Source organism: Microcaecilia unicolor, chromosome 1 (assembly GCF_901765095.1).
Source record: "Microcaecilia unicolor chromosome 1, aMicUni1.1, whole genome shotgun sequence".
In the NCBI taxonomy this organism is placed as follows: domain Eukaryota; kingdom Metazoa; phylum Chordata; class Amphibia; order Gymnophiona; family Siphonopidae; genus Microcaecilia; species Microcaecilia unicolor.
The window spans coordinates 770826362-770849314 of record NC_044031.1 but is presented as its reverse complement, the minus strand read 5'-3'; the positions used below and the strand labels follow the sequence as shown (position 1 = coordinate 770849314).

The 22953-nt window shown below is 46.1% G+C and overlaps 1 protein-coding gene across 2 annotated transcripts in view; it reads right to left on the bottom strand.

Moving 5' to 3' along the window:
• FRMD5 (FERM domain containing 5) overlaps positions 1 to 22953 on the bottom strand; it is a 269594-nt gene that overhangs the window by 246192 nt on the left and 449 nt on the right. The window lies entirely within an intron of this gene.

Genomic DNA, 22953 nt, shown 5'->3' with positions numbered 1-22953 from the left:
TGGCATTTGCATACAGACATTTCAAACTATGTTTGTTCCTATTTACAACATGCTCAGTACTTGACAGTATTAAGCAATCTTTTGTTTGATTTTTATTTAAGGACATCTGATCTACTACGGTCTCTTTTGCAACCTCACTATCAGGATACCCTATCTTTCCTGTTTTGGTGATATCTTTGAAAGATACCTTACCCTGAACCATGCGCTTTTGAGCGAATGTCTGCGTTCCCCCCATTTCTAGTTTAAAAGCTGCTCTATCTCCTTTTAAATGGTGTATGTATTCTGCTTTATATGTTTTTTTAGAAACCACTTTGATTTAAGCAGTCTATATAAAAGTGTAAAATAAATACATTAATAAATCAATCAGCAACTTCAGGGGGATTCAGATTTCAAAGTCAGTACTAGATGGCTTCGAAATTTCAAGCACCACCACAGAACAAGGCAAACTGAAATCCATCGTGAGAAGCTTTCCTCAAATTTAAGAACGTAACAGATACTGGGACAGACTGAAGTTCCATCAAGCCCAGTATCCTGTTTCCAACAGTGGCCAATGCAGGTCACAAGTACACAGCAAAATCCCCAAACAGTACATTTGTGTTGCTTATCCTAGAAGCAAGCAGTGAATTTTCACAACTCCATCTTAATAATGGCTTATGGACTTTTCTTTTAGGAAGATATCCAAACCTTTTTTAAACCTCGCTAAACTAACTACTTTTACCACATTCTCTGGCAATGAATTCCAGAACTTAATTACATATTGAGTGAAGAAATATTTTCTACAATTTGTTTTAAATTTACTACTTTGTAGCTTCATTGCATGCCCCCTAGTCCTAGTATTTTTGAAAAGAGTAAACAAGTGATTCACGTCTACCCGTTCCACTTCACCCTTTAAATACCTTTATCATATCTTTCTTGAGATGCAACGACCAGAATTTAACACAATATTTGAGGTGCGGTCGCACCATGGAGCAATACAAAGGCATTAAAACATCATCATTTTTGTTTTCCATTCCTTTCCTAATAATACCTAACATTCTATTTGCTTTCTTAGATGTCGCAGCACACTGAGCAGAGTTTCAACGTATCTATCCATCACATATCCAGGAGACCATGACAACGACCTAGACTACATCTCCCGCCACATTTTCCCCTGCTTATCCCTTGTTCTATCCCCTTTCGCCTCATCGACCCCTCCCCTAATGCTTACCTACCCTTGCTCACACCTCTCCTACTCCCTTCACTCTTGCCCAAACCCCTTCCGCCTCATCTACCCCTCCAATTGCTCACTTACCCTTGCTAGCTAATACTTCTCCTACTCCCCTCATCCCTGCATTTTTTTTTTTGTTACATTTGTACCCCGCGCTTTCCCACTCATGGCAGGCTCAATGCGGCTTACATGGGGCAACGGAGGGTTAAGTGACTTGCCCAGAGTCACAAGGAGCTGCCTGTGCCTGAAATGGGAATCGAAATCAGTTCCCCAGGACCAAAGTCCACCACCCTAACCACTAGGCCACTCCTCCACTCCACTCCATCTCTACATTCTTATTTCTTTACTCCGATAATATTCAACTTATTTGTCTCCATCAATACTTTGTAATCCCAATTACTATGTAAGCCGCATTGAACCTGCTTTGAGTGGGAAAGCGCGGGATACAAATGTAATAAATAAATAAATAAAAATCATCAATCATGACACCTAGATCCTTTTCCTGGTTGGTGATTCCTAATGTGGAACCTTGCATCACCTAACTATAGTTTGGGTTCCTCTTTCCCACATGCATCACTTTGCACTTGCTCACGTTAAACATCATCTGCCATCTGGATGCCCAGTCTCCCAGTCTTGTAAGGTCCTCTTACAATTTACCAACTTTCAATAACTTTGTGTCATCAGCAAATTTAATTACCTCACTAATTATTCCCATATTTAAATCATAAATATGTTAAAAAGCAGCAGTACCAGTCCGGACCCCTGTGGAATCTCACTGCCTACTCTTCTCCATTGAGAATACTGACCAGTTAACCCTACTCTCTCTGTTTTCTATCTTTTAACCAGTTTTTAATCCTCAATAGAACACTACCTCCTGTCCCATGAATTACCAATTTCCTCTGGACTCTCATGTCAAATGCCCTTTTAAATTCCAGCTACACAATATCGACCGGCTCACCTTTATCCACATGTTTACCAGGAGCTAATGATATTCCTGTGCAATTTAATGACCTTAAGAACTATGACCCCAATTGTGTTTATAATGCAGATGAATTGGAAACCGCTCCCTAGTGAATCGCAGGTTAGTCAGAAGGAAGAATCTGCTTCTGGTTTCAAGTCATCCAAAGAACAAGTCACATTGTTGGTTTGGGGGGGGGGGGGGGAAGCAACCAATAGTCATAAATTGGAGTTATTGCTGATTAGTAAATCTAAAAATCCTTGTGCATTCAAAAACGTACATAACCTTCCTCTGTTATACAAAAGCCAAAAAAAAGAGTGGATGAGTTGCAAGGTTTTCCTTGACTGGTATGAAACTTGCTTCATACTGGAGGTGAAAAGACTTCAGCTTTGTACAGGAAAAGATGGAAACATTTTGTTGTTGGACAAAGCGTGTTTCACATCCCAGGGTAAAAAGCAGAGAGCAAGAGGAAGGTAGATTCAAAGTACTTTTTTGCCACCAAATGTGACATCTGTAATGTAGCCAATGAATCAAGGAATTATCGTTTCAATGAAACGACTTTACAGGAAACAACTGCTACAAACACTTATTTTGGCTGATATTGGAAAATGAATGCGACGTAATCCAATTCATAAGAAAATTTAACATAAAAGATTGTTCCTACGTGGTTGCCATTGCTTGGAATCTAGTTAAAAATCAAACCCTGAAAAATGTGTGGAACATAATTCTAAAGAAATCAGAAAGACACAGAGAAGGAGGAGGAGGAGAAGAAGAAGATGATGATGTCCTTAAAAACAATGCCCAGGATCTTCTACAAGTTCCCTCTGATTGCGATGTTGAGAATGTCAGCGAATGGATATATAGCAACACTAATGATTCAGGGTATCAGATCATAACAGATGATGAAATCGTGGAATCAGTACACGAAAAGGAGCACAAAGAATCAGACAGCCCGCCCATCCCTAGGACAACTCTTCATTTATAGTCAGTTATTGTAATTAGGGTAACAAGCAAGGAGTGCTCTTACAGAGTTTTAAATACATTTCATTACCATCTAAGAAGGAAACACTAAATAAATCACACAATATCCTATATAATAATTCTCACCGCCAATGTTCTAATGTGCCTGGGACCGTGGCTCCCTCGGAGGTGGTCTGCTAGGCAGTTTAGAATGCACTGATGTCAGTGATGTCACTGACAGCTGATTACAAGGCAAGGGGAGGAGTAGGGAAACACGCGGAGCATGTTTCCCTACTCCTCCCCCTGCCTGGGAAACAGCAGTCAGTGCCCCCCCCCTTGGCGCAACACCCAAGCCCATATCCCCCCCTCGTCGCATCACCAAAGCCCCTACCCCCCCCCCCTCTCGGGCACATCAACTCCCTCGCCACCTACAGCCGCCAATACTAACGCTGTGCGGCTGCTGCTGCTTCTCCTGCGGAGCAGCAGCGCCGGTACAAAAAGAAAAAAGCCAAAAAAAAGATTTTTAACCTGAAACGCGGCTCTGTAGACAGCCATCTGGCATTGGCTGTCGTCACTGCAGCCGCTCCTCCTCTCCCCTCCACGTCACTGCCCCTGCAGGAAGACCCTGGAGGAGCGCAGCGACGTCAGAGGGGAGAGGAGGAGCAGCTGCAGAGATGACAGCCAATGCTAGATGGCTGTCTACGGAGCCGTGTTTCAGGTTTAAAATCTTTTTTTGGCTTTTTTCTTTTTGTACCGGCCGCTGCAGCAGCAAAAGGAGGCACAACAAGGCACACCAGCAAGAAGGCCCTCCCTCTTCGTCCTCACACACCCACCTCCGTCAAACTCATACCTGAAGTCACCTACTAACAAGCACACAGATTTCCTTCTCCGGTGCCCCGTCCCCTATGATACACAACTTCCCTACTTCTCTCCCTCTGGCCTTTGTATCCATCTTGCCGGAACCAGCAAATTGTGTCAGAGGGGAGCGCAGCATGACCGAAATCGAAACTGGAGGAGTCGGTTAACTAAGTAACGTCCAATGTCGATGCAGTAGTGCTCCATAAAAGTATGCAAAGATACCCGTTAGCTGCTTTACAGATATTTATTGGGGGGGGGGGGGGGGGGAAAGCTCTGTGAAAGTGAGCTTTTGTACTAACTAGCCGTAGTCCGATGGCGATGAGCAGTGTCATGAGGATTCTGCGTGTTTTCACGCAGTTGATGTTGGTTAGTATCAGTATGAGCAGGTGGACAATACTAAAAGTATGATATATTGATTTAAAAAAAATACAGACACCACCTTAGTAAGAAATTTTGGGTGTGCTGTGGACGGAAGTATCTTATTATGCAAAATAGGGGAGGGGGAGAAGGGAGGAGGTGGGGGAAGTGAGAGGAGGAGGGAGGGAGCGTGAGGGGAGGAGGGTCGCCTGGATATCTGAGGACAGAGGGAGGGAGGTAGGGAGGGGGCCCTGGAACCTTGCTCAGCCCCCGTTTCCTTTCTGTTGGAAACGGGCCTCTTTTACTATCCTATATAATAATTCTCACCGCCAACGTTCTAATGTGCCTGGGACCGTGGCTCCCTCGGAGGTGGTCTGCTAGGCAGTTTAGAATGCACTGATGTCAGTGATGTCACTGACAGCTGATTACAAGGCAAGGGGAGGAGTAGGGAAACACGCGGAGCATGTTTCCTTACTCCTCCCCCTGCCTGGGAAACAGCTGTCAGTGCCCCCCCTCGGCGCAACACCCAAGCCCCTGCCCTGCAAAACTGCGAGCCAGGCAGGGGGAGGAGTAGGGAAACATGCGGAGCGTGTTTCCCTACTCCTCCCTCTGCCTACCAATCAGCTCTCAGTGCCCCCCCCCCTTGGCGCAACACCCAAGCCCATATCCCCCCCTCGTCGCATCACCAAAGCCCCTACCCCCCCCCCTCGGGCACATCAACTCCCTCGCCACCTACAGCCGCCAATACTAACGCTGTGCGGCTGCTGCTGCTTCTCCTGCGGAGCAGCAGCACCGGTACAAAAAGAAAAAAGCCAAAAAAAAGATTTTTAACCTGAAACGCGGCTCTGTAGACAGCCATCTGGCATTGGCTGTCGTCACTGCAGCCGCTCCTCCTCTCCCCTCCACGTCACTGCCCCTGCAGGAAGACCCTGGAGGAGCGCAGCGACGTCAGAGGGGAGAGGAGGAGCAGCTGCAGAGATGACAGCCAATGCTAGATGGCTGTCTACGGAGCCGTGTTTCAGGTTTAAAATCTTTTTTTGGCTTTTTTCTTTTTGTACCGGCCGCTGCAGCAGCAAAAGGAGGCACAACAAGGCACACCAGCAAGAAGGCCCTCCCTCTTCGTCCTCACACACCCACCTCCGTCAAACTCATACCTGAAGTCACCTACTAACAAGCACACAGATTTCCTTCTCCGGTGCCCCGTCCCCTATGATACACAACTTCCCTACTTCTCTCCCTCTGGCCTTTGTATCCATCTTGCCGGAACCAGCAAATTGTGTCAGAGGGGAGCGCAGCATGACTGAAATCGAAACTGGAGGAGTCGGTTAACTAAGTAACGTCCAATGTCGATGCAGTAGTGCTCCATAAAAGTATGCAAAGATACCCATGTTAGCTGCTTTACAGATATTTATTGGGGGGGGGGGGGGGGGAAAGCTCTGTGAAAGTGAGCTTTTGTACTAACTAGCCGTAGTCCGATGGCGATGAGCAGTGTCATGAGGATTCTGCGTGTTTTCACGCAGTTGATGTTGGTTAGTATCAGTATGAGCAGGTGGACAATGCTAAAAGTATGATATATTGATTTTTAAAAAATACAGACACCACCTTAGTAAGAAATTTTGGGTGTGCTGTGGACGGAAGTATCTTATTATGCAAAATAGGGGACGGGGAGAAGGGAGGAGGTGGGGGAAGGGAGAGGAGAAGGGAGGGAGCGTGAAGGGAGGAGAGACGCCTGGATATCTGAGGACAGAGGGAGGGAGGTAGGGAGGGGGCCCTGGAACCTTGCTCAGCCCCCGTTTCCTTTCTGTTGGAAACGGGCCTCTTTTACTAGTACTATATAAACTAAAAGACATTTTTATATTAGGCTAATATCCTTAATATTTAGCAAGTTTTAAATTATTGATAAACTCAAAAATAGTAAGATGGAGTCAGCAGTCCAGCAGAAAGAGGGGTGCTATCCAGTCTTCTGCATTGAGTGTCACATGTATGATTATCTCCCAAACCCCTCCGAGAAAAGTTGCATTGGCTCCCAATCAAAGAACGGATCATCTTCAAAAGCTGCACCTTAGTCCACAAAATCATATACGGCGTAGTCCCAGAATACATGACAGACCTCGTAGACTTACCAATAAGAAACAAAGTCAGATCATCAAGATCCTACCTAAACCTACACTACCCAAATTGCAAAGGACTGAAATACAAAACAACTTATGTAGCCGGCTTCTCTTACATAAGCGCACAAGATGGAATGGGCTCCCAAAAGCTGTGAAAACAATCCACGACCACTTGAACTTCAGGAAATCACTAAAAAATCAACCTCTTCAAAAAGGCCTACCCCAACGACCCCACGTAACCCTCTTTACCTACTAATACAACATGACTATGATCGCACAGGACAACACACAATCTTCATCCATTTCGACCCTCCACTTACACCTCATACGATCACTATACAACTTTGTATTTGTTATCCACTGACTGGGCAAACGCCTTTGACGGTACTATGTGTTATGATTCTGCCGGTTTGGCAGGGGAAGGGGGTGGACTTCATTCCTGATTGGCTGGCAGGGTCTGACTGACGTCATGGGGTGTACTTTAGCCTGCTTCCTTCTGCCTTCGCGTTACATTTCTTGGTGACTAGAAAGCCGGACAGTTCTTAGTCAGAACGTGCTCTGTGCTCTGGCTTTGATCAGTGTTTCTGTTCAGGGATTCCTATTCCCTGCCCTCTGTTTGTGTTAGTGTGTGCAGGTGTTAGTGTGTGTTTGGGGCTGTGCTCCTGATTGTTTAGCTAAGGATCTCCTTCCCTCCTGTGCCTGCCTGCTGGCTCAGTAAGTTTAACCCCTTGTATGCTGTGGCTCTGCCTCCTGGGTGTTCTGTCAGAGATTTCCTTTCTCTTCTGTTGTGTCTTTTCCCTGGCATTTGGCTGGGGCCTAGGTTTTCCTTTTGTTTGCTGCTCCTGTCTCTGGCTTGTGGGGGTGAGGTGTTCCTTCTCCCCTTGGCCCCAGGGGAGGGGGGTCCTTTGGGCTGTTGTCTTTTCATCCGCCCGCGGGGGGCAGGGGGCTTCCTGTATTAGTTCCCCTGTCCTGCGCTGGTCCCCTGGGGGGGGGGGGGGGGTTCGTTATTCCCTTTGCCCTGTGGCTGGTGTTCAGCACGTGGCTGGCACCTTGGGGTCCCGGTGGGGGGCTCCTGGGTTCTTTCACCCCCTCCTGTGTGTGTCTGGGATCCAGTTCAGCCGTGAGGCCCGCACGAGTGGCTCTGAGTGCCTGGGTTCCTGTTCGGCCACGAGACCCACCTATATGCCTATTTCCCTTTCTTCCTGAGGTGCAACGGGGGAGGGTAGGTTAGGGGTTTGAGTAGCTGGGGTGTGCCGTGGTGGGTCAGTCTCCCCTTGGCCTGGGTCCGCGCTCTGCTGGCCTTGGCCAGGGCTCAAGGGCTCACGACCAACCCAACGGATTACACTATGTAAGCCACATTGAGCCTGGAGATAGGTGGGAAAATGTGGGGTACAAATGCAAAAAATAAATAAAAATAAAATTAATGTGGCTAAGATTACTTTTGCGAGAGCTTGGAAGTCTCGGGGAGTTCCACCTTTATCTAGATGGAAGTCACAATTGTATAGCGTATAAATTGGACAAATTGACAGCTATTATTTTTTATTTGTTACATTTGTACCCCCCATTTTCCCACCTATTTGCAGGCTCAATGTGGCTTACGTAGTACCGTGAAGGCGTTCGCCAAGTCCAGTAGAGAAACAAATACAAAGTGATGTAGTAATCGAATAAGTGATGTAGTAATCGAATAATGTTCATATGTTACAGACACATTGGGAATAGTAGGGAAGGAGAGTTATATAGTGTTCATTGCAAGCTTTGGTTACGTTGTGTTGCAGGGTTCAGGCACTTAAGTTTTTTATTAGACGTAATTCCGTTAAAACCTGGGAAAAGATTTGGGGTTCGGTACATTGTGTTATGTGAGGGAGTGAGACCTGAACTGCATTTATATTTCTGAAATTTTCCCTCTGAGCTCGAGGAGGGGTTAAATGAGGTGGTTTCTCTTTTTTGGGGGGGGGAGGGGAAGTTATAATAAAAGTACTGCTAGTTGTTACAAATTGGAGGTATTCTGAGCAAAGTAAGTGTATGTTTTCAGGTGAAAGAAATGTACATTTCTCTGTTTGTATACTGTTTAATCTACTATAATAAAACGCACCTCAACGTTCTGAGGACACTGACGTCACTGCAGGCACTCACACACCGGTTCTTAATGTCCCGTTCCGGGCCCTTACCTGGCGGTCCGCGGACAGGAGCGGGAGCCGCCCATGGGACCCGGGAGGGCGGTGATAGTCTGCCTGGGGGATCGGGCGCTGCCGCCGGCCGCTCCGAGGCCGGCGATCCACAGAGGCAAGCGCCGGTCTCGAAGAAGGAGAACCGCCGGCCAAGATGGCGGCGCCGGCGTTTTCGTTCTCCTCGCTGGAGCGGGGCCGGCGAGGTAGCTCCGCCTACTTGCGCCGGATTGGCGCACCCCCCTGAGAGACTCCGCCCGCTGGGCGGGAGAGCCAATCCAGGCCCTTAGGTCTGCCTGGGCGAAGGGGATTGGTCCCAGCTGGCACTAGCGAAGGAACGAGCGGGGGATTTAAACGGAGCCACGGAAGGAGTCCAGTGCTTCCGTTTCGTGTTTCAGAAGCCTATCTCCTTTGAAGACTGTGTTTGTTCCTCGTGTCAGCTAGCCGTCCTGCTAGCTATCTCCTTTGAAGACTGTGTTTGTTCCTCGTATCAGCTAGCCGTCCTGCTAGCTATCTCCTTTGAAGACTGTGTTTGTTCCTCGTGTCAGCTAGCCGTCCTGCTAGCTATCTCCTTTGAAGACTGTGTTTGTTCCTCGTATCAGCTAGCCGTCCTGCTAGCTATCTCCTTTGAAGACTGTGTTTGTTCCTCGTGTCAGCTAGCCGTCCTGCTAGCTATCTCCTTTGAAGACTGTGTTTGTTCCTCGTGGCAGCTAGCCGTCCTGCTAGCTATCTCCTTTGAAGACTGTGTTTGTTCCTCGTATCAGCTAGCCGTCCTGCTAGCTACTTCCTGCGAGGACTGTGTTGGTGCCTAGTGCTCAGCTGGCCGTGGCTAAGCCACCTCCCTCAGACTGTGTTTGTTCCCAGTGCTCAGCCAGCCGCCCGGCTAAGCCCTTCACCAAGAACTGTGTACTCACATCCAGACAGGCCAGCCGTCACCCCGCGGTTCCAGCAGTCCTGCTGGCCGCCCACAGCTGAGGGCTCAACCTTCGGTGAACGGCGGTCGCCGCGGGTGAAGATTCGGGGTGCTCGGCTGTTTCCTGGGGCCTTGTGGGGCTCGGGGAGACTTGAGAGCTCACCAACACCAGAGCGACAACAGAGGCGCGACACTTAACTTCATGGTGGTGAAGCCACAACACTCACCATGTCTGCATGCCCCGCCCTCGCGTCACACGTGATGATGTCAAGGGTGGAACACGAAAACAAGGCAAATCAACGCAAAACGAACACGTGCCCATCACCCCGGCCCCTTTCACCACATCGCCCTGCCCCTTTCAAGGTACCGGCCCGCCCCCGGTACCACACTCTTCCCCTCATCACCTTCCCTACCTCCTGTCACCTCCCATCCCCTTACGCCACTATCCCTGGTGGTCTAGTGGTACCTGTTCGCTCGGGCAGGAACGAAGGAACCCCCGCTTTCCTGCCCGGAGCGCTGCTGCTAGCTGCCCGGCTGCATCGTGTCTGAGTCCGGCTCTCGGCGAATCAAAATGGCCGCCGAGAGTTGAAGCTGCCTCGCGAGACTTCAACTCTCGGTGGCCATTTTGAAACGCCGAGAGCCGGACTCCCACACGATGCAGCAAGGAAGCTAGCAGCACCGCTACGGGCAGGAAAGAGGGGTCTCTTTCTTTCCTGCCCCGACAAAATAGGTACCTCTAGACCACCAGGGAGACAAGCGTAAGGGGAGGGGAAGGGAGTCTGGTGCCGGCTAGGGCCCGTTTCATCAGCGGCAGAAATGGGCCTTTTTTACTACTGTTCTAATAAAGACCTCGTTAAAGTAAACAAAAAATTGCTGACGACACAAAGTTATTCAAAGTAGTTAAATCGCGCGAGGATTGTGAAAAATTACAAGAGGACCTTACAAGACTGGGAGACTGGGCGTCTAAATGGCAGATGACGTTTAATGTGAGCAAGTACAAAGTGATGCATGTGGGAAAGAGGAACCCGAATTATAGCTAAGTCATGCAAGATTCCACATTAGGAGTCACCGACCAAGAAAGGGATAGGTGTCATCTGCTCAGTGTGCTGCAGTGGCTAAGAAAGCAAATAGAATGTTAGGTATTATTAGGAAAGGAATAGAAAACAAAAATGAAGACGTTATAATGCCTTTGTATCGCTCCATGGTGCGACCGCACCTCAAATATTGTGTTCAATTCTGGTCGCCGCATCTCAAAAAAGATATAATGGAATTAGAAAAGGTGCAGAGAAGGGCGACAAAAATGATAAAGGGGATGGGACGACTTCCCTATGAGGAAAGGCTGAAGCGTCTAGGGCTCTTCAGCTTGGAGAAAAGACGGCTGATGTGAGATATGATAGAGGTCTATAAAATAATGAGTAGAGTGCAATGAGTAGACGTGAAGCATCTGTTTAAGCTTTCCAAAAATACAAGGACTAGGGTGGCTTTGTTCTAGTGCCAACACAGCACTAGCTTTGAATGGACTGTGTCGGCAATGCCATGCAAAAGCCGCTAGCGTGACTTAGTAAATAGACCCCCTATGTGATCTTGCAGCACAAAAGTGAAAATTGGCCTTGAAGCAATTAAGAATTACTTCCTTTTTAAAATGTTGTACTGTAGTTTATTATTTGTTTCGCACTTATTGTTGAAAATAAAAACTATTGTTCAGATTGTGGGTGGGGGTTTGAGTTTTTTTTTTTTTTTTTAAGTAATTATGTCCTATCATCCAGATTTATGATTATCCAGACCACCCCCCTGCTGAGGATCTGCCCCTTCCCTATCCACCACATGCTGTCCATACCCCAGCAGTTTACTGTCCCTCTCTATGGCAGCCAGTCAGGCACTCTTGTAACAAGCTATGCAGCTCAGCTCCCCCCCCCCCCCCTTCAAGCTGCAGCTACTAAAATTAAATCTTGTATGAAACAAGAAGGAAGAGATCATGAAAACAGGAGGAAAGAATAATGAAACAAGATGCATCACAAAGACAGTCCGAGCTTCCGTGAAACATAAACACTGTGTCCTTCTAACCTTCACTCTATGCTGCAAAGAGTTCCCTCTTCTCTGGCAGCACCAGCCATCTAATGATGGACAGCAGGTACGGCTCCCACATACCAAAGCATTCACTGCGCTCTCATATTTCAATACAAACAGGTCTGACATACAAAGGCTCAAAGCAGGAACTGCAATGCTAATTCAAAAACCTAAAGACCTGCAGGATCCATCCTGTCTGCCAAACAAGGTGGTTCCACTTCTTCATGATTAAACACTGGGAATAAAACTGTTCCTTAAGGAATCAATGCACAAAGGCCTCTGCAAGTGCAGAATAAAATACACAACCGGCCCTGATAGCATCAAAGTATAATTAACTCAACTTACTAAGAATATGACATTCCTTTGTTACTTTTTTTTCTTGTAATTTACTTGATTTACTCTCGGAATTCCTAAATCTTGGCTCCTAAATTATGGACTTGAGTATCAATATTTACCTTAAGAAAAACTTTCTTTTTTTTTTGAGTTGTAATTAACCTTATTTTTATGATGCTTTTCCAATCAAGGTGTTTCTTGTAAAATATGCTTAAATTGAATAAAGAATTAAAATAAAAAAAATAAGAGGAATTTGAACTGTATGCGGAAACGGATAGGAAGCCAGTGAAGTGACTTGAAAAGAGGGCTAATATGAGCATAACGACACTGGCGGAATATTAGTCGTGCAGCAGAATTTTGAACAGATTGAAGAGGAGAGAGATGGCTAAGTGAGAGACCTGTGAGAAGCAAGTTGCAATCGTCTAAGCGAGAGGTGATGAGGGTTCTGATAGTGTGCTCAGAAAGGAAAGGGCAAATTTTGCTGATATTATAGAGAAAGAAACGACAGGTTTTAGCAGTCTGGTGAATATGTGCAGAGAAGGAGAGGGAGGAGTCAAAGATGATCCCAAGGTTATGAGCTGATGAGACAGGAAGGATGAGAGTGTTAACCACAGATATAGAGATTGGGGGAGGAGGAGAGGTTGGTTTAGGGGGAAAGATAAGAAGCTCAGTCTTGGTCATGTTTACTTTCAGATGGCGCTGAGACATCCAGGCAGCAATGTCAGACAGGCAGGCTGATACTTTGGTCTGGGTTTCGGCTGAGATTTCTGGTGTGGAGAGGTAGTCATCAGCGTAAAAATGATACTGAAAACCATGGGATGAGATCAGAGTACCAAGGGAAAAAGTATAGATGGAGAAAAGAAGAGGTCCCAGGACAGATCCCTGAGGTACACCAACTGACAGTGGGATAGAAGTAGAAGAGGATCCACTAGAGTATACACTAAAGGTACGCTGGGAGAGATAAGAAGAAAACCAGGAAAGAACAGAGCCCTGAAATCCAAGTGAGGACAGCGTATCAAGGAGCAGGCTGTGATCAACAGTGTCAAAAGCAGCAGATAGATCGAGAAGGATGAGGATAGAATAGAGTCCTTTGGATCTGGCTAGGAACAGATCATTGGAGACTTTAGCAAGTGTTGTTTCAGTTGAATGAAGGGGGCGAAAGCCAGATTGAAGTGGATCAAGAATAGCTTGAGATGAAAGAAAGTCAAGACAACGGCGGTGAACAGCACGTTCAAGTATCTTGGATAGGAAAGGGAGGAGGGAGATGGAGCGATAATTGGAAGGACAGGTAGGGTCCAATGAAGGTTTTTTTAAGGAGTGGTGTGACTACGGCATGTTTGAAGGCATCAGGAACAGTCGCAGTGGACAGTGAAAGATTGAGGATATGACAGATAAAAGGGATGTCAGTAGGAGAGATAGTGTTAAGTAGATGGGTGGGAATAGGATCAGAGGAACAAATAGGTAGTTTCGAGGAGGAAAGAAGATGTGTAGTTTCCTCTTCAGTGATTTCAGAAAAGGAAGAAAAGGAGGCAGGGGTTGGAGGGTTGAGAGAATGGACTAAGGGAAGGAGAGGTGGAGGTGACCTGGTTGAGAATTCAAGTTTAATCTTGTGAACCTTATCATGAAAGAACTCAACCAGAGTCTGGGGGGAAAGTGAAGGGGGGGTTGGAAGTGAAGGCACTTTGAGGAGAGAGCTGTGTGGCAAAGAGACGACGTGCTGGAGGCAGGAGCAACGCCTCCTCCCTCTCCAAATGGCAGTGCCACCAAGCCCCTGCCTAGTGCATCCTGGGATGCATTGGGAGGGGCTATTCATGGTATTTAGCCCCTCCCAGGGCACACCAAGATGCATCAGGCAGAGGACGCCTCCACTTTGAGATGGCTGGGCCCAGAGGCAGGAGGAAGAAAACACGGCTCCTGCCCTCAGTGAATTTAAGGTATGTGTGCAGAGGGGTCACTAGACCACCAGAGGGTTTAGTTTGGAGTGGGGGGGGGGGGGTGATTGGGAGATGGATTTGTGGTTTGGAGGGGGTCCACTGAACCACCTGGGATTTGTCATGTGGAAAATGGAGCAAGGTAGGGTGCAGGCAGCCTTTGCAACTACCTGCGTTTCCCTCCTCTCCAGCAGCAACAGAGCTGCCGTAAAATCTAGATGCTCTTTCCTGTGCATCACATAGATTGATCATTATAGGATTCTCAGTAGCTGCTAATGGGACATGTTATAGCCACGGAAAACCCCTTTTTGCATTATTTGCATAATAATATTTGCTTTAAACCGCTACAAAAGGTCTAAAGCAAATGCTACAAGCTTGCTAAGCTTTATGCATTGGGCCCTGAGAAAAATTAATGCAGACTAAGAGTATACAGAAAAAAATCCAGCCTCAAAGCCTCAGATTGTGAGTTACCTTAGAAGTTCTGTCAGGAACCTCTTTCAATGAGAATCCTATGTAAACAGTATCAAGTTCAGAATCTTATCTTCCTCTATGAAATGCAAAACTGTAATTGAAGGGTTCCCCACAACAATCTCAGTGTAATGAGAATTCCCCATTCACAGCCAAAGAAAGTGATGGATTTATCCCAGTCCAAAATGCACATCCATTGACATGTGCAGTAGGTAACACATTACACAATGTAAAATACAACACAGTAACTGGCAGAGAGTCCAACCTCCCCCCCCCCCCACCAAAAAAAACAAAAACAAAAAAAACCAAATACATGAGAACCTGAAGTACATGAATCCACTCTCTATATTTAAACTATCTATACTGAAAATTTGTTTCTAGTCCACAGGGCTGAGAACATTACCACTTTTTCATGAAAAAGGTTACACAGTGTCACATCATACCTTGGGGTGCCGTACAGCATTATCAGATGGGACAAGTCCAACAGCCTCAGCTCAGGGTGCACCCCCATCCAGATACCCTGGATATATCCCTAGTCTCCCATCCCAGCCTGGGGGCTCAACCTAGGGGTTAATGTGTGACCCAGAGAAACCAGGGTTCAAATTCCACTGACGTTCCCTGTGGCCTTGGGTAATCAACCCTCCATTGCCTCAGGTACGAACTTAAAGCCCTCCAGGGACAGGGAAATACCTAGTGAAAAGGTATGAACTAAATACCAGATCGTGGAAACCTGATGCACACTGAAGTTGGACCCGAGTGCTTGAGGAGCTTGGGATTCTGCAGGTACTTTGACTGAGCTTAGCCACTGCTGGAAACAGAACACTGGGCTAAATGGATCTGTGGTCTGGCCCAGAATGGCAATTTTTAAATTCCATCCACCTGTTCCTATTCCAGAGCTGCCAACTTCAGCTATGTTTTTTTATTTTTTGTTACATTTGTATCCCGCGCTTTCCCACTCATGGCAGGCTCAATGCGGCAGGCAATGGAGAGTTAAGTGACTTGCCCAGAGTCACAAGGAGCTGCCTGTGCCAGGAATCGAACTCAGTTCCTCAGTTCCCCAGGACCAAAGTCCACCACCCTAACCACTAGGCCACTCCTCCACTCCACTGTATGTTATACATGCACTTATATCCTGCCTAATCCCTACACAGGTTCAATGCGGGTAACAAAGAAGAACAACCAAAATTACAGTTAGAAAAACAACCACAAGTTTAAAAAAAATGTATTTTCTTTTTTGAAAAATCGTTAATCATGTAAACATGTCAAACACGGCAAGGAATTTTAAAGTTTCACAGAAAGAAAGGAAAATGATTTAACAATGACTTTAATGGAATATATCTTGTACAGATAGTTTAATTTTGATCCTTCTATCTAGTAACACCTATCAACTGAAGTAAATTAGAGAGGGACTGTGGAGAAAATCCCGTTAAAATTTTGTATCAAACAACAAACTTTAAAAGCAATTCTATCAAATGTAACTGGAGCAGTAAAGGCATCACATGATCAAACTTTGTCTTACAAAAGATTAATTTAGCAGCAGCGTTCTGATCAACTGCAATTTCAAAGTCAGTTTAGGCAAAATGCCCAGATATAAGAACCTGAGATTCTGTGTAAGCGTTGTGATATTATAGTGTAGAGATATAAGACAGTTCAGATCTAAGGGTTCCTTGAAAGAGCTTGGTAGAGAAAGATGGTCAGTGTCGGGACCCGAAAATAGCTATGAAAACTAAGTGCCTTTAAGTTTGATGGCTTTGGTCCCATTATTTGAATAAAAAAAATGGTGTGCAATGATTATAATTAACAAATGGACTATACACCATTTCTGGTCTGCATGTGTCCTTGTCGAGCAGGGACGGTCTCTTCATGTTCAAGTGTATACATCCTGAATTATGCCCACAAAATGCTTATCTTACAAGAACTGCGTGCAGGCAAGCAATTGGAATATAAAAGCAAAAAAATCCTCTGTTTTCAAGATTATTCCACTGCAGTGTCTGCAGCGCGAAAAGGCTTTGCACCGCTGTGCACCAAACTTTTTGGGCTCAAGTACAGATTCAGTCTCCTCTACCCAGCTAAGCTCAAACTGCTGGAAAATGGCCAAGCAGTCTACTTTGAGAAAGTAGAAGAAGCAACTAAGTATGTAGACCAAATGCTGGCCGAAGAGCGTGAGGGCTGAGACCAAGAAGGTGACTTGTTGAGGAGAGAAGAGACTTCATCGAGCATCGTTTACAAGTTAACAGCCCCAGTGGAGATTGACTGGTGCATACAAGCGTAAGTTACTGACATGTTTGGGTTACAGGAGTATCGTTATGCGAGTTGCAAGTTACAATAGAGTTTGACTGGCTCATATCAGGAGATGCCACATGATGGGTCGCTGCCCACTCCTGTTGTTTGCGTTTGAGTGTTTACAGTTGGCCCAGTTGTTGGAAGCCGTAAGGACACTTGGCACAGCAGACTGACAATGGCAGGGACAAGTCAGAGGAGTAGTGGGCATAAAGGTCGTAGACAGTGATTGCTTGGATCTCCACTGAGGATTTATCATGTGCCAAGTTCAAGCAAAGCGGATAACTGTGGCTGTTTGGGCTAAAAGACATGGAATTATTAGGGCTACAGCCTGCCAAATGAATACTGGCACAGAGAGGGGCTGGCACGGCTGTTAGCCCGAGGAGAACTGAGTGTGCCCACGATAGACATGAACAGAAGGGACATTTTCGTTGGCCTTGTTTTAACAGAAGAGGTTTGGTGAGAAACAAGTTTTGGTGACGGGTTGGGTGGGTGGGGATAGCCATAGATCCATGAGGCGCCCTAGCCTTGGAAAACAGGAAGTTATGCCAATAGGCAAGGGACGACAGATGGTGGGTATAGAGGGGGAGGGGGATATGGGGGGAGGGGGATATGGGGGGTGGGGGGTAGACGGAAGGAAGGGGGGGGGGGGGAAATTCCTGTATGCATGGAGTTGGAAAGGGAGAAGTATGAAGGAAAACCTAGGGGTGACCCAAAGGAGAGTGACGGAGGAATCCTTAGAGGCGGAGAGGGCGGAGGCTGGGACACTCTCTCTGTGCATAAGAAAAAAGAGTGCAAATAAAGCCTTACAAGTAAGACACAGAACAGAGAGAGGTGTGACATGACAACTTTGCAATGCATAACATGGAATGTGGGGGGCATCCACTCGCCGATTAAGAGGCAAAAAATCCTGAAAATGTTGAATGGTAAAAAAGTGTCCATAGCGTTTTTGCAGGAAACGCATCTTACAAGGGATGAACATGAGAAGTTGAAAACCTGGTGGGTGGGGGAGCTGTACAATGCACCAGCAGTTGGGAAAAAGGGAGGAGTGGTGATATTGATAAGGAAAAACTTGAATGTAGAGGTCAAGAAGGTGGCGGCTGATAGAGGGGGGAGATATGTTATAGCCTCAGTGGTATTAGAGAGACGGCCACTCCTGCTATGCAATATATATGCTCCCAATACCTATGATAAGAAGTTTGTTAATCAAATCACACGCAAAATCCATACATTAGGTGATATCCCCTTAGTGGTGGGAGGAGATCTGAATGACGTACTGGACCCGAATTGGGATAGGTCTCACCCAACTGGGAGGGATCTGGCCAGAAGGGAGAGAGGTAACCCTAGAATTTGTGACATGTTAGAATTGGTGGATGTATGGAGAACATTACATCTGGTAGACAAAGATTTTACACATCTCTCCAGAGTACACCAAAAGTTGTCTACAATAGACTAATATATGGATCTCAAGAGAGCTACTAACAAAAGTGGAGGAGGCACAGATAGGCCCCATAACTATCTCTGATCATGCTTGGGTGAGAGTCCAGATTAAAGTAGGAGGAGGAGGATTGCAGTTGGGGTCATGGCGTTTTCCAGCCTATCTCTACCGCGATCCCCAGTTCCTGCCTTTCCTGGTGGAGAAATGGAGAGATTATAGCAACAACAATGAACAACATAGGATAGATCCTATACTTTATTGGGAAACGGCGAAGGCGGTACTTCGGGGAGATATAATATCCTATCTAGCTTTTATAAAACGGGACAGAAATAGAGAGGTGATGAGGCTGGAAAGACAGGTAGTAGCGCTGCGGAAGAAATATGGGGTACATCATGAACTGAGACTTAAAAGACAATTATTGGAGGCACAACAGGCCCTCAATGAACTTTTACATGAGCAAACACAGAAAACGAACACATATTACAAGTACAAGCTATATAGGTTTGCTAATAAAAGTGGTAGATTTCTAGTCCGGATTGCCACAGGCGACTCAGTGCCAAAAAAATACTCGCAATGGAGGATAACACAGGAACACGGGTAACTACGGATGAAAGTATAGTCAAAATATTGGGGGACTTTTTTGGTCGCCTATACGCAAAACAAAAAGACGGAATTCAAACATGCGTGGGATATGCATAAAGGAATCCTGTGCAGCAGGAATGGATCCTCAGAAGCTTAGCTGAAATTGGGTGGCGGAGCAGGTGGGGGGAAGAGGGGTTGGTGGTTGGGAGGCTAGGATAGGGGAGGGCAGACTTATACGGTCTGTACCAGAACCGGTGATGGGAGACGGGACTGGTGGTTGGGAGGCGGGAAATACTGCTGGGCAGACTTATACGGTCTGTGCCCTGAAAAAGACAGGTACAAATTCAAGATATGAGTTTATCTTGGGCAGACTAGATGGACCATGCAGGTCTTTTTCTGCCGTCATCTACTATGTTACTATGTAGTGAGCCCTAGTGAGACTTATCTTCATAGTGTGAACCTGCCACAAATCTCAGAAGATGATGCAGAGGTGTTAAATGCTCCTATTACAGAAGAGGAGGTAGACCTAGTAATTAAATGGAGCAAATTGGGGAAGGCACCGGGGCCGGATGGCCTGTGGAATGAATTTTACAAGCTCCTAAATAGTGAGATCAGCCCCGTATTGACCGCAGTGTTTAATGACAACTGCCCAGGCACCTTAATAGAGCACAAATTAGCGTATTGCCGAAACCAGGTAAGCCAGCTGATAAACCAGACTCGTATAGGCCGATCTCGCTGCTGAACACTAAATTAAAACTCTTAGCAAAGATAATGGCAAATCGGCTAGCCAGATGTTTACCATCTTTAATTATAGATTCACAAGTGGGGTTTACGTGTGGGAGGGTAAAAGCTAAGAATATGCGTAGAATATGGGTCGCCCTGGAGAAAATAAGACATGATAGGAGCAATGCTCTGCTTATTAGTTTCTACGCCGAAAAGGCTTTTGACCGAGTAGATTGGAATTATTTGTTTGCAGTGTTGAAGGCCTATGGGATCACAGGATTATATGCGAGGGCAGTCAGAACTTTGTACAGACCCGCAGGCTCAGATATTTGCTAATGGTCTACGGTCTGACTGGTTCCCGATAAAGAGAGGCACAAGACAGGGATGTCCACTATCACCATTACTTTTCATATTGGCGTTGGACCCCCTCCTCAGAGAAATCCAACATAATACAGATATTTGGGGAGTCATGATACGTGACCATAGCTTTAAAACAGCAGCTTTTGCAGAAGATCTGTTGGTATTAATCACTGATCCCAAGCAACCTCTGCCGCATCTCATGGAAAGTTTAGAGGAATATGGGGACTTCTCAGGGTTCCGATTGAACCTCCTGAAATCTGAAGCTCTAGCTAGTAATGCAGAACTTGAGGGGGAGTGGGGAGATAGATTCCCTATAAGGTGGGCAAGGGGTTCCTTTAGGTATCTGGGAAAACAGCTCCCTATGGATACCAGACAAATTTACGACCTGAATATCGCTAAGTTGCTAAAGGATACTCAGGAACAATTATCCCGTTGGTCTGGGCTACCTGTGTCACTTATGGGTCGGATACAGCTATTTCGAATGATAATATTCCCGCGTTGGCTTTACGTACTGCAAGCGTTACCGTTGCGCCTGGGAAGGCGAGAGTTGGTAGCATTGCGAAGATTAGTAGTGAAGTATTGCTGGGCTGGTAGAAAAACTAGGATGAAGTGGCAATACCTAATAGGGAATTGGAGGCAGGGAGGGTTAGGCATTCCAGATATGAGGACATATAATCAGGCGTGTCTATTGAGGCATTTGAGGGATTGGGTCCTTGATACAACACCTACACGGATGTGGATCTAGAAAGGGCATACTTTCATCCCTGGCACCTGAATTATTTAATACATGTTAGGAGAAAAGGACAAATGCCTGAAAAAGTTAGAGACAGCATGTTGCTGGGGCCGTTATGGCATACGTGGCGGGAATTGGCACAAAGGTGGGGTCAGGACCCAGCGGCTAGCAGACTTCTACCTCTTGTTGGGAATAAGGATTTCATACCGGGCAGTGATAATGCAGTGTTTCACATACTTCAAGGCCAAGGGGTGGAGCTATTGGGTAGTTTTCTCAAGGACGATAACACTGTGATTTCCATAGCTGACTGTCAACGTAAATGTTCAGGGGGGCCATTGGGGATATTGGCTTATCACCAGCTCGCCCACTACATACATAGTATTCCAAAGGGAGGGCTGACCCACAGACTTGAGATTAAGTTGAGGGAGTTCCTTGGAAGGGGATGTGTTGGGACAGGTTTCCATATCTTGGTTTTTTAGAGAGCTAGAGAAAGGGCTACCGGAGAGGAGGGTGACTGAGGTGGCGATGAAGTGGGAAACTGAAATTCATAGGACTATCTCTGAACGCCATTTACAGCACTCATTGAGGGGCATACAGAAGGTGATACATAGTGCAGAGTTGCAAGAGTGCCAATATAGAATACTACATAGGGCTTATCTCTCTCCCAGAAGGGCATTTCACGCACGGGTGACAGGGACGGATGAGTGCCTAAAATGTGGGCAGGGCGGTGCTAATCTAACACACTGCATATGGCAATGTAAGACCATAAAGGCATTCTGGGGGAGAATAGGTAAATTCGCAAGGGAGGTCCTAGGCTCACAGGTTCTTATTACGTTTGACAGAATGTTGCTGAGTGTACCTGAACAGTGGGATGAAGGGACTCAGGGAGAAAGAGTGTTCCTGAGCAAATCCTGTATAGTGAGGAAAAAATGTATTATGAATCACTGGATATTGGCCCCCCCCTCCCCCTCTTACTGGTACTGGCGGAATAAGATGCACCAACTGATGTTATGGGAAGCGAGAGGGGCGAGAGTGACGCCAAAACAGCAAGTGAGGTTTTTGACGATCTGGGGACAATACATAAACATGATTTCACCGAAAGCAAGAAGCCAAGTTCTCAATGGGTTGCCATGGGGAAATAGAGAAGATAGGTTGAGTTAAGGCCGACCCATGCTAACAGGAGGGTGGGGGCGACGGGGGGGAGAAGGGGAGAGGAGAGGAAAGAAGCATAAGATTTGGTTAATAAATTTGAGATTAAAGTATGGTTTGTGATAAGTGGCTGTAATAAAACTGTCAAATTATCAGAATGATATATTAAGGGAATGAAAAAGGGGGGGCAGGGAGGGGAGAAAACTGATTACTGATAATTCATTTCATGTTGTTATGGTGTTGATTGTATTATCATAGAAAGTGTTGTACATCTGGATTATGTATTGTATTATTTTGGAGTATCCCTAATAAAAATGTTTAAAAACTTAACGAGAGCCTTGAATCAAATAGATTGGGGAAAAGGATAGTGATAGGAGTGTACTACTGTCCGCCTGGCCAGGATGAACAGACGGATGCAGAAATGTTAAAGGAAATTAGGGACGCAAACAAACTGGGCAACCCAATAATAATGGGTGATTTCAGTTACCCCGATATTGACTGGGTAAATGTAACATCGGGGCACGCTAGGGAGGTAAAATTCCTTGATGAAATAAAGGACAGCTTTATGGAGCAGCTGGTGCAGGAGTCGCCAAGAGAAGGAAAAATTCTAGCCCTAGTCCTTAGTGGAGCACATAATCTGTGGAGGAGTGGCCTAGTGGTTAGAGTGGTGGACTTTGGTCCTGGGGAACTGGGTTCGATTCCCACTGCAGGCACAGGCAGTTCCTTGCGACTCTGGGCAAGTCACTTAACCCTCCATTGCCCCAGGTACAAATAAGTACCTGTATATAATATGTAAGCCGCATTGAGCCTGCTATGAGTGGGAAAGCGCGGGGTACAAATGTAATAAAAAAAATAAATAAATAAATTTGGTGTGGGGCCGCTTGATAACAGTGATCATAATATGATCGGATTTGATATTAGCTTTGAAGTATGCATAGGAAATCAAATACGTTAGCGTTTAACTTTAAAAAAGAAGACTATGATAAGATGAGAAGAACGGTGAAAAGAAAACTTAGAGGAGCGACTGCGAGGGACAAAAATTTACATCGGGCTTGGATGCTGTTCAAAAACACCATTCTGGAAGCCCAGGCCAAATATATTCCGTGCATTAAAAAAGGAGGAAGGCAGAATTTTTCTTCACTCAACGTGTAATTAAAGTCTGGAATTCATTGCCAGAGAATGTGGTAAAGGCGATTAGCTTAGCGGAGTTTAAAAAAGGTTTGGACGGCTTCCTATAGGAAAAGTCCATAGACCGTTATTAAATGGACTTGGGGAGAATCCACTATTTCCGGGATAATCAGTATAAAATGTTTTGTACATTTTGGGGATCTTGCCGGGTATTTGTGAGCTGGAAACAGGA